The sequence below is a fragment of the Papio anubis genome, chromosome 11 (assembly GCF_008728515.1).
Source record: "Papio anubis isolate 15944 chromosome 11, Panubis1.0, whole genome shotgun sequence".
NCBI lineage: Eukaryota > Metazoa > Chordata > Mammalia > Primates > Cercopithecidae > Papio > Papio anubis.
Window position 1 is genome coordinate 42,069,752 of NC_044986.1, and position 11,601 is coordinate 42,081,352.

General features: G+C 39.6%; 1 pseudogene across 1 annotated transcript; it reads left to right on the plus strand.

Annotated features, from left to right (window-relative positions):
* The first annotated feature begins 893 nt into the window (after positions 1–893).
* LOC101006672 lies at positions 894–1,889 on the plus strand (annotated as a pseudogene). Its single transcript, XR_651843.3, has one exon. The product of XR_651843.3 is annotated as a translationally-controlled tumor protein pseudogene (transcript).
* Positions 1,890–11,601: the final 9,712 nt, after the last annotated feature.

The following is an 11,601-nucleotide window of genomic DNA, read 5'->3' on the forward strand; positions in this document are numbered from 1 at the left end:
ATCTATGCAATGCCGAAAGTGGGGGTGTTGAAGTCTTCGGCTATTATTGTATTGGTATCTATCTCTCTAATAATATTTGCTTTGCATGTCTGGGTGTTCCAGTGTTGGATGCACATATATTTACAACTGTTATATCCTCTTGATGAATTGACCCCTTTATTATTATAAAATGACTTTCTTTGTCTCTTTTTATAGTTTTTGTCTTGAAAACTATCTATTTTCAGTCTGTATGTGTCTTTATATGTGTGAAGTGTGTTTCTTACAGGCAAATTGTTGAGTTTTGTTTTTTAAATCCATTCAGCCACTCTACGTCTTTTGATTGGAGAGTTTAGTCCATTTACTATCAATGTTATTGACAAGTAAGGACTTATTCCTGCCGTTTTGTTATTTGTTTTCTGGTCTTTTCCTCCTTTTTTTTTTCCTTCTTCCTGTCTTCCTTTTAGTGAAGCTGATTTTCTCTGGTGGTATGATTTAATTTCTTGCTTTTCACTTTTTGTGTATTCATTGTATGTTTTTCGATTTGAGGTTACCATGAGGCTTTCAAATAATATCTTATAACCCATTATTTTAAACTGATGATAACTTAATATGGATTGCACAAATAAACAAAACTAAGAAAAACTCCACACTTTAACTTTGTTCCTCCTTTTAAAAAATTTTTTTGTTGTTCCTATTTATATCTCATTGTACTATATCTTGTAAAGTTGTTGTAATTATTATTTTTGATCAGTTCATCTTTTAGTCTTTCTACTTAAGATATGAGTATTTTAGCTTTTTCCGCCCGCTCCCCCCTCCCCGCCCAGCGCCGCCCCAGCTGCACTGCGCTCACTCCGAGTTTCGGGCTCCTGCTAAGCTAGCGCCGCCCTCGTCTCCCTTCAGTCGCCATCATAATTATCTACCCTGACCTCATCAGCTAAGATGAGATGTTCTCCGACAACTACAAGATCCGGGCTGTGCCTGGAGGTGGAGGGGAAGATGGTTAGTAGGACACAAGGTAACACTGATGACTCGCTTATTGGTGGAAATGCCTCCGCTGAAGGCCCCGAGGGCGAAGGTACCTAAAGCGCAGTAATCACTGGTGTGGATATTGTCATGAACCATCACCTGCAGGAGACAAGTTTCACAAAAGAAACCCGCAAGAAGTACATCAAAGATTACATGAAATCAGTCAAAGGCAAACTTGAAGAGCAGAGACCAGAAAGAGTAAAACCTTTTATGACGGGGGCTGCAGAACAAATCAAGCACATCCTTGCTAATTTCAAAAACTCCCAGTTCTTTATTGGTGAAAACGTGGATCCAGATGGCATGGTTGCTCTATTGGACTACCGTGAGGATGGTGTGACCCCATATATGATTTTCTTTAAGGATGGTTTAGAAATGGAAAAATGTTAACAAATTTGGCAATTACTTTGGATCTATCATCTGTCATCATAACTGGCTTCTGCTTGTCATCCACACAACACCAGGACTTAAGACAAATGGGACTGACGTAATCTTGAGCTCTTCACTTATTTTGACCATGATTTATTTGGAATGGAGGCTTTGTTTTTAAGAAAAACGTGTCATGTAGGTTGTCTAAAAATAAAATGCATTTAAACTCATTTGAGAGAATGCCTTTTAGTTTAATGAACACCAAATTCATCCTGTAGTGTTCCTGGAGGAGCTACAGCCTGGTTGTAAGCTACTACTCATCAATTAACTTTTACTTCTGGGACTGGAATATAAAAAAGAATCAAAGGTTTTGATTGTGAGTTGCAATAAAGGGAAAGACCATGCTCATAGCAGTGCCAACATCTGAAGTGTGGAGCCTTACCCATTTCATCACCTACAACGCAAGTAGTTAACTGCAAGAGATTACCAAGAGAATAAAAAGAGACTCATTCAGTGGATAAAAAAAAAAGATATGAGTATTTTATACATCACAATGACCCTGTTTTTTCTGTGTACTTACTATTACCAGTGAGTTTTGTAACTTCAGATGATTTCTTTTTTTTTTTTCAGACGAAGTCTCACTCTTGTTCCCCAGGCTGGAGTGCAATGGCGCGATCTCAGCTCACTGCAACCTCCACCTCCTCGGGTTCAATGCAATTACTCTCTGCCTCAGCACTCCTGAGGCTATGTCCTAGGGATTACAGACGCCTGCCACCACGCCCGGCTATATTCTTTGTATTTTAAGTCAGAGATGAGGTTTCACCATGTTTGTCAGGCTGGTCTCGAACTCCTGACCTCAGGTGTTCCGCCCGCCTTGGCCTCCCAAAGTGCTGCGGATTACAGAGACTGTGAGCCATTCCGCAGTGTGGCCTCAGGTGATTTCTTACAACTCCATTAACATCTGCTTGGTTCTTTTTTTTTCAGATTGAATGAACTTTCTTTAGCATTTTCTCTGAGAGGATTCTGAAGTCTGTCTGTTGAATGAAATCCCTCAGCTTCAGTTTGTTTCTAAGAAAGTCTTTATTTCTGACCTCTCATGTTTGAAGGATCACATATCTCTGTCTTGCCAGATATACTAATCTAGTACCGTATAAAGGTTTTTTTCCTTCAGGCCATGTTTTCCTTGATTCTTGTGAATGTTTGTTGGTTTCTGAGCATTGAAGAGTTAGGTATTTATTGTAGTATTTGCAATGTAGGCTTGCTTGTACCCACCTCTGGAAGGCTTTCCAGGTATTCAAAGAGACTTGAGTATTGTGATCTAAGTTTTTGGTCACTGCAACCATATCTGCATTAGGGGGGACCCCAAGCCCAGTAACAATGTGGTTCTTGCATAGTCACAGAGGGACAATGTTGGTGATCTTGGATAAAATCTGGAAGAATTTTCTGGATTATCATGTAGACACTCTTGTTCTTTGACTTCCTCCCAAACAAATACAGTTGCTCTCTCTGTGCTGAGCTGCCTGGATCTAGGGGAGGGGTGATACAAGCACGACTGTGATCACCACCACTGGGACTGCACTAGGTCAGACCTGAAGCCAACATAGCACTAGGTCTCACCGAAGGCCCATTGTACCTACTCCTGGGCTACTGCCTATGTTTGCTCAAGGCCCTAGGGCTCTATAGTCAGCAGATGGCAAAGGCAGTTAGGCTGTGTCCCTCCCTTCAGGGCAATGAGTTCCCTTAGACCCTAGGTGGGTCCAGAAATGCTGTCTCAGAGCCAGGGTCTGGGGTTGGAAACTTGAGATAGGTACCTGGTGCTCTATTCCACTACAGCTGAGCTGGCACCCAAACCACAAGACATAGTCCTTCCTACTCTTCCCTCTCCTTTCCCCAGGCACAGGAGTCTCTCCCCTCAGTCACCACCAGCACAAGCCCATGAGGAGTACTCCCACACTATCTTCGATGTTCCCTTAAGGCCCAAAGGCTCTTCAGTCAGCTGTGGTGAATGCTGCCAGACCTGGGACTTACCCTTTAGGGAAGTGGGTTCCCTTCTGTCCCAGGGTAGGTCTAAAAACACCTGCCAAAAACCAAGGCCTGGAATCAGGAATCCCATGAGCCTACCACTTGGTGCTCTACCCCACTGTGGTTGAGCTGGTATCTAAGCTGCAAGACGAAGTCCCTGTTACTCTTCCCTTTGCTTTCCTCAAGCAGAAGGAGTCTCTCCTTTTTGTCATCACGGCTGTGAATGTGCTGGGTCACACCACAAGTCAGCACATCTGAGAGTCTCACCCAAGGCCCATGGTGTGTTCTACCTGGTTGCCGCTGCTGATTATTCAGGACCCAAAGGCTCTTTAGTCAGCAGGTGGTGAATCATGCCAGGCCCAAGTCCTTCTCTTCAAGGCAGTGGGTTCCCTTCTTCCCAGGGTGTGTCTAGAAATGCTGTCTGGGAGCTAGATGCCTTAGGACTGTGCCCAGTACCCTATCTTACTGAGACTGAGCTGATATCCAAGTCACAGGACAAAGTTGTCTTTACTCTTCCCTTTCCTCTCCTCAGACAGAAGGAAGGGCTCACTTTTGAAGCTGCAAACTATGCTGCCTGGGATAGGGGGAGTGGTGGTGCAACCATTCCCTTAGCTACCTTGGCTGTGTCTCACTAGGCTGCATGTCCCTCCATGTCCACTGGCTTCAAGCCCAGCACAGCACAGCACTATGACTTGCCTAGGAGTTGCAGTCCTTATGGCCTAGACTGCCTTTCAAGTTTACTTAGAACCGCAGGGCACTTTAGCCCATGGAGGTGAGGCTTGTGGAAACTTAGGTTCTGACCCCTGGGATGCATGATTTCCCTCTGGCTAGGGCTCATCTCAGTGCTGCCTCTGTGGGTGTCAGCTGAGTTCTGCACAGTGTTGACAGCACTGAGTTCCAATGCAACATCCTACAATTGCTGTACTCTTCCTGACCCCTAAGCACACAGATTCTCTCTCTGTGCATGAGATGGGAAAGGGGTGGTGTCAGCAATTTAAGATTGTCTTTCCTACGCTCTTCAGTGCCTCTTTCAGAGATATGAAGTTAAAAACCAGGTACTGTGATAACTCACTTGATTTTTGGTTCTTATGGAGGTGTTTTTTCTGTAAATAGTTGTTAAATTTGGCGTTTTTCTGGGGAGAATAATCAGTGGAAGCATCTGTTGCCTCCTCCAAATATTTTAAAATTAAGGTATGCACATTGATTTTTTTAGACATAATGCTATTGCACAGTTAATAGACTGCAGTATAATGTAAACATAACTTTTATGTGCAATGAGAAACAAAAAAAGTCATGTGATTTCCCTTTATTGTAATATTTGCTTTATTATGGTGATCTGGAACCAAATTTACAATATCTCTGAGGCATGCCTGTACTTAAAAATGGTTAATACAGAGCCTGGGCAAGATAGTCTTTACAAAAAATAAAAACATCACCCAAGTGGGGTGGTGTGTGCCTATAGTCCCAACTACTCAGGAGGCTGAGATGGGAGGATCTTCTGAGCCTAGGAGTTTGAGGCTGCAATGAGCCATGATGTCACCACTACACTCCAGCCTGGGTGACAGAGTGAGATCCTGTCTCAAAAAAAAAAAAAAAAGGCGAATATGGTTTAAAAAGAAAAGCAAATAAAATCAAGTATCTTAGCCTGTTTGTGCTGCTATAACAAAATCCCTGAGAGATTGGGCAATTTATAAACAATATAAATTTATTTCCCACAGTTCCAGAGTCTGGGAAGTTCAAGATGTTGGCAAGATTGGTATTTGGTGGGGGGAGGGGAGTCGGGGGAGGAGAAAGGGATGGTTAATGAGTACAGAAAAAAATAATAAGGTCTAGTATTTGGTAGCACAACAGGGTGACTGTAGTTAATAATAATTTAGTTGTACATTTAAAAATAACTAAAAGCATAATTGGATTGTAACACAAAGGATAAATGCTTGAGAGGTTAGATACCCCATTTTCTATGATGTGATTATTATGCATTGCATGCCTGTATCAAAATATCTCATGTATCTCATAAATATACATACCTACTATCCACAAAAACTAAAAATAAAAAAATAAAAAAGACTGATGTCTGTTGAGGGCTGCTCTATGCTACCAATATGGTGCCTTGTTGCTGCATCCTCTGGAGGAGAGGAGCACTGTGTGAAGGTGGAAAGACAGAACAGTCCCTTCAATCATGAGCTCTTTAATAAGGTGTTAATACCATTCAAGAGGTTAAGATTGATCATGACTTAATCACCTACCAAATGCCACACCTCTTAATACTGCAGCATTAGGGATTAAGTTTTAACATGAATTTTGGATGCAATAACATCATTCAAAACACAGTAATATCTTTTCTTATGTTTATGGTCTATTTGTATTTCCTTGTGGTAAAATGCTTATTTTTTTTTTTTTTGCCCATTTTTGTGTTATGTTGTTTATCTTTTGCTACTGATTTGTAGGCATTTTGTATCTATTTTGGATATTAATCTTGTATCAGTTGTATGTGTTGAAAAATATCTTCTCCAAGTTTGTAGTTTGTTTTTTTACTTCCCCAATGAAAAGATGTCTGAATATCTTTTATAGTACAAACATAGTTAAATTTGTACATCCTTTAATCAAGAGTTTATTTATGAATTCTCCCTTACCTCAAGGTTGTAAAGGTATTATATTTTCTTCTAAAAGTTCAAATTTTTGCTTTTACCATTTAAATTCTTAATCTTTATGGACTTGATTTTGGGTTATAGTGTGATATTCAATTTCTTTTATTTTTTCCCCAGGAGAATAAAAAATAGTCCTTGTACCACCTAGTAAGTGTTTCCTCATTTAAGAAGAGAGCTGCAGTGCCACATCAAGCTTCCATATATTCATAACTCTGTTTCTGGACTCTATTTCATTCCACTGATTGATCTTTGATCTATAGATTCTTCCTCCTATACCATACTATCTTAATACTCTTTATAATAAGTTTTGTTATATGGTAGGGCAAATCTTCCACTATATTCTTCTTTGATTTTCTTGAGATATTGATCTCCCATATAAATTTTGGAATCAGAGGCTCAGGTTCTTTGAAAACCCCATTTGAATGCTGATGAGACTTGCACTGAATTTATAGTTCACTATTGTGATTTTAAAGATATTGAGTCCTGTCATCATTGAACATGGCATATCTCTTCATTCATTTTCTTCTTTAAAGAATTTCAGTAAAGTTTTACAGTTTCCTTCACATAGGTCTCACATCTCCTTCTTTTATTGCTATAATAAATGGTAAAAAAACAAAAGTATGGCTTATCAAACCAGTGTAAAATATATTTTTGAAGCACTTTGGTACATTTTAATTTGTACTGGATATTAGATGATATTAAGGTATTAGAGTTAATTTGATTAGGTTATATGCTAAAATTGTGTTCATTATGATAAAAATGAAAAGCCTTCATTAGAAACTCATATGCATTTACTGGTAAGGTGACATGACATTTGTTTAAAATAGTTTATATGATATAATGTCACTATTTTTAATTTTAAGTAGTTCATTTAAAAAGTTAGGGGAGATGAAAGAAGAATGGCCAAGTGTTGATAATTGTTGAAGCGAAGCTGGGTAATGGGTATGTGAGAGTTCATTATACTATTCTCCCAATTTTTGTGTATGTTTGAAAAAGTTGTATAATAAAGACTTTAACATTATTTTGAATTATTTTTTGGTGGGGTGTAGAAATTATATATTTTATATATATATATATGTGGAAGGGAAGGGATTGTTTCATATATATAGAGAGAGAGAAAGGGAGAGAGAGCGAGCGAGCCATTTTGCCAAACTCTCTCATTGTTTCCAATAACTTGTCTATTGTTTTGGGTGTTCTAGACAGTCTTATCGTCTGTGAATGTGAATATGTGGAAAAAATTTCTCCTTTTCCAATGCTAGGCCTTGCTGGGTTGGCTAAGACCTCAAATATAATATTGAGTAAAAGTATTAACGTTGGGCATGCTTGTCATGTTCTGATTTTTTAAAAAACAGCTAAGTTTCACTACTGAGAATGATGTTTTTCTTTTTTTTTTTTTTCTGTTTTTTTACTATAGCGAGACCCTCACTCTGTTGCCAAACGTGGAGTGTAGTGGTGCCATCATAGCTCACTGCAGCCTTGAACTCCTGGGCTTAAGTGATCCTTCTACTTCAGCCTCCCTAGCAGCTGGGACTACAGGCATGTGCCACTATGCTTAGGTTTGATGTTTTAAAAAAACATTAGCTTTGGTAATGTTTTAGTAGTTATGAATAGATGTTGAAACATAATCAGATGTTGAATTTTATTAAATGCTTTTTTTCTTTTTCTTGTTTTTTTTTTTTTTTTTTTTGAGATGGAATCTCTCTCTGTCACCCAGGCTGGAGAGCAGTGGTGCCATCTCAGCCCACTGCAACCCTTCGCCTCCCAGGTTCAAGCAATTCTCCTGCCTCAGCCTTCTGAGTAGCTGGGATTAAAGGTGTGTGCCACCATGCCTGGCTAATTTTTGTATTCTTAGTAGAGATGGGGTTTAACCATGTTGGTCAGGCTGGTCTTGAACTCCTGACCTTGTGATCTGCCTGCCTTGGCCTCCCAAAGTTCTGGGATTACAGGCGTGAGCCACCGTGTCCAGCCTAAATGCTTTTTTTCTACACTTATTGAGATGTGGTTTTTTGTTGTTGTTGTTCTTCTGTTCACATAATCAATTATGTTTATGGATTTTCTAATGTCAAACCCAATCAATAATTTAATTGTTTTCCCACAAAGTAAACAATGAACCCAAAGAATTGTTCAGAAAAATTCTACCAAACTGTCATTGAATAGATTATTCCAATCTTGTTCAAACTCTTCCAGAGACTAGAAAAAGAGGAAATGCTTCCTAAGTCTATGAAGCTAGTATAACCCAAGCAGACAAAGAAAGAAACAAAAAAGAGAAATTACAGGCCAATTTCACTCATGAACATAGATGTAAAATTCCTGAATAGAATAGTAGCTAACAGAATCCAGAAAAGATTGTGTGGAACCAGTGGGCGCTTGCAGCAAACACCCTAAACAAACAAACATACAACAAATAACTCCAGGGGTACTTATACATATAATTAAAGCAACTATAGGACTGACTCTGACAAGTAGTTTTCTTAACTTTAAACAGAATACTTTCCCTTGCCAACATTCATTTTTCTCTTCATTATAAAGGGAATTGAACAGCTTGGACTCGGAGACAGTGAGTTAAAACAGAAATAGGAAGGCGGCAGAAAAAGACTATACCAGATTGAAATGTGTTGGATATTCATATCCACCCAGCACCTCAGAATGTGGCCATGGAGGATGGAGACAGAGATTGGAGTGATGCATCTTCAAGCCTAGGAACACTAAGGATTGCTGGCAATCACCAGAAGCTGGAAGAGGCAAGAAAGTGTCTTTTCCTAGAGCCTTCAGAGAGAGCGCAGCCCTGCCAACACCTTGATTATATGCTTCAAGCTTCTAGAATTGTGAGAGAATAAATTTCTGTTGTTATAAGCCACCTAGTTTGTGGTCTTTTGTTATGGCAGCCCTGGGAAACTAATAAACATGATAGTACTGGGAAGTGAGATGCTGCTGTAGCAAACACCTAAAAATGTGGAAGTGGCTTTGGAACTGGGTAGTGGGTAGAGGCTGGGAGAATTTTTAGGTGCATGCCAGAAAAAGCCTGGGTTGCCTTGAAGAGATTGTTGGTAGAAGTATTGAAGTTTAAGGAGCTTCTGGTTAGGGCTCAGAAAGAAGGAAGGAGAGCTATGGAGAAAGCTTCTATTGTGTTAAGGCATATATATATTACCTCTAAAAGAATGTTTCTAGAAATATGAGCAATAAAGGTGCTTCTGGTGAAGTCCCAGATATAAATGGGAAACATATTCTTGGACACTAGAGAAAAGGCAATCCTTGTCATAAAGTGGCAGAAAACTTGGCTGAATTATGCTCTACTGTTTGGTGAAAAGTAGAACTTGTAAAAGAAGAACTTGGAAATTTGACTTAGGAGATTTCCAGGCAAAGTATGAAAGGTGCAGCCAGATTTCTCTTTGCTGCTTACAGTAAGATGAGAGAAGAAAGAGATACATTGAGAAATGTACTGTTTAGGAAAAAGAAACCAAGAGTTGATCATTTGGAAGATTCTTACACTATCCAAATAGCATGCTATGAAAAAGGGCTAAGGTGCAGCAGACAGCTGTTTGCTGTAGACATTAGGTGTGTGATTTAGGGATCCAATCAACCATCTCAGTAACAGCCTGCAACAAAGATGGGGTTATCCAGGAAGGACCCATGGAGCACCTTGATGTCTAACAATATGAGACTCCTTGACATTTGTGAAAGACTTACAATGTTTTTGAGAATTTTATACCAGCAGAAACACTGCCAGCCTGGACTGAAAGGGACAGAGACAAGACAAAGTGAAGGAGGAATGACTTTTGAGGGCAGAGCCATGGATGCAGAGGTCAGAGAGAAAGGAGTTCCTGCCACAGAGGGCCCAGAGGACATAGCATCAAGCCACAAAGGATTACTCTCAGGCTTTGAAACCCAAGGGAATTTACACTGCTGGGTTGTGAACTTGCTATAGACAAGTAAGTCCTTCATTTCTTCCAATTTTTTTCGTTTAGGAATGGGAATATCTGGCCTATGCCTGTTCTATCAGTGTATTCTAGAAGCAGGGAACTTGTTTTCTAGTTTCACAAATCTATGGATGGAGAATAATTTTGCCCTGAGATGGACCATACCCAGAGTTTCACCCATACTTGATTAAGATTATATAGGTAATGATATTTGAAACTTTACTGGGTGGATGTTTAGCAGAGATTTTGAATTTAGAGTTAATCCTGGAATGGGTTAAGACTTTTGAGGATATGGCGATGGGGTGAATGTATTTTGTGCATGGGATGGGTGTGAGTTTTGGGGAAGCAGAGGGCAAACTTTACTGGGTTGAATAGTGTCCCTCCCAAATTCATATCTACCTGGCACCTCAGAATGGGACCTTATTTGGAAATCGGATCTTTGCAAATGTAATTAAGATGTATATTAAGATGAAGTCATATCAGATTAGGGTGGGCCCTAAATGTAATCACTGCATTTATGATTACATTAAAGGAAAAGGAGAGGGCACACGGGGAGAAACTCATGTGAGGATTGCTGGCAACCACTAGAAGCTAGAATAGGAAAGGAAGAATTCTGCCATAAAGTGTTTCAGACAGAGCATGGCCCTGCTGACACCTTGATTTTGAACTTTTCTTTTCTTTCTTTCTTTTTTTTTTTTTTTTGAGAGACGGAGGTTTCGCTCTTGTTGCCCAGGCTGGAGTGCAATGGTATGATCTTGGCTCACCGCAGCCTCCGCCTCCCGGATTCAAGCGATTCTTCTGCCTCAGTCTCCCTAGTACCTGGGATTACAGGCATGCACCACCACGCCCGGCTAATTTTTTATTTTTGGTAGAGACTGGGTGTCTCCATGTTGGTCAGGCTGCTTTCAAACTCCCGACCTCAGGTAATCTGCCCGCCTTGGCCTCCCAAAGTGATGGGATTACAGGCGTGAGACACCGCGCCTGGCCGATTTTGAACTTTTCATTGCCATAAATGTGAGAGAATAAATTTCTGTTGTTATAAACCACCAGATTTATGGCACTTTATTACAGCAGCCTTGGGAAGCTAATAACACAGTTAGTTGTAGGATACACTTGTCAAACATAGGAACCCATAAGATTGAAAGCTCATCAAAAGCTCACAAGAGAACAACAGTCTAGGCAGGTGAATTAAATGAACAAGTATTAAGGGAATTAGAGAGGTTTCTAAGTGACTTCTATTCATGTGTGATGTTGTAGGAGTTTGGAAATAACACAACTGCACAACTGATTTAGTGAGGAAGCTTTGGTTTGGCATTTAACTTTCTACCTAATGGGAACTGATTACATGTCTATTTATTTTTTCATCATTTGTATTCCTTTAAGTTTTCTTGATAAATGAGGATGATATCTTTTCTTTTCAATGGCTAGGGGTACTTTTAGCTATTTTATGTTCATGGCACAAATTCTAGCATGTTTTGTTATTGCTAAAGCTGATATTATTCTCAAAATACATTCTCATGATATTTTGTAAAAACTTTCATATTTATTTATTTTCACAAAATGTTGCTATAAACTTGAAAAATAGAGGTGAGCAGAAGGGAAATATATAGCAACAAAGGTTAAGATACACGAACATACATTAA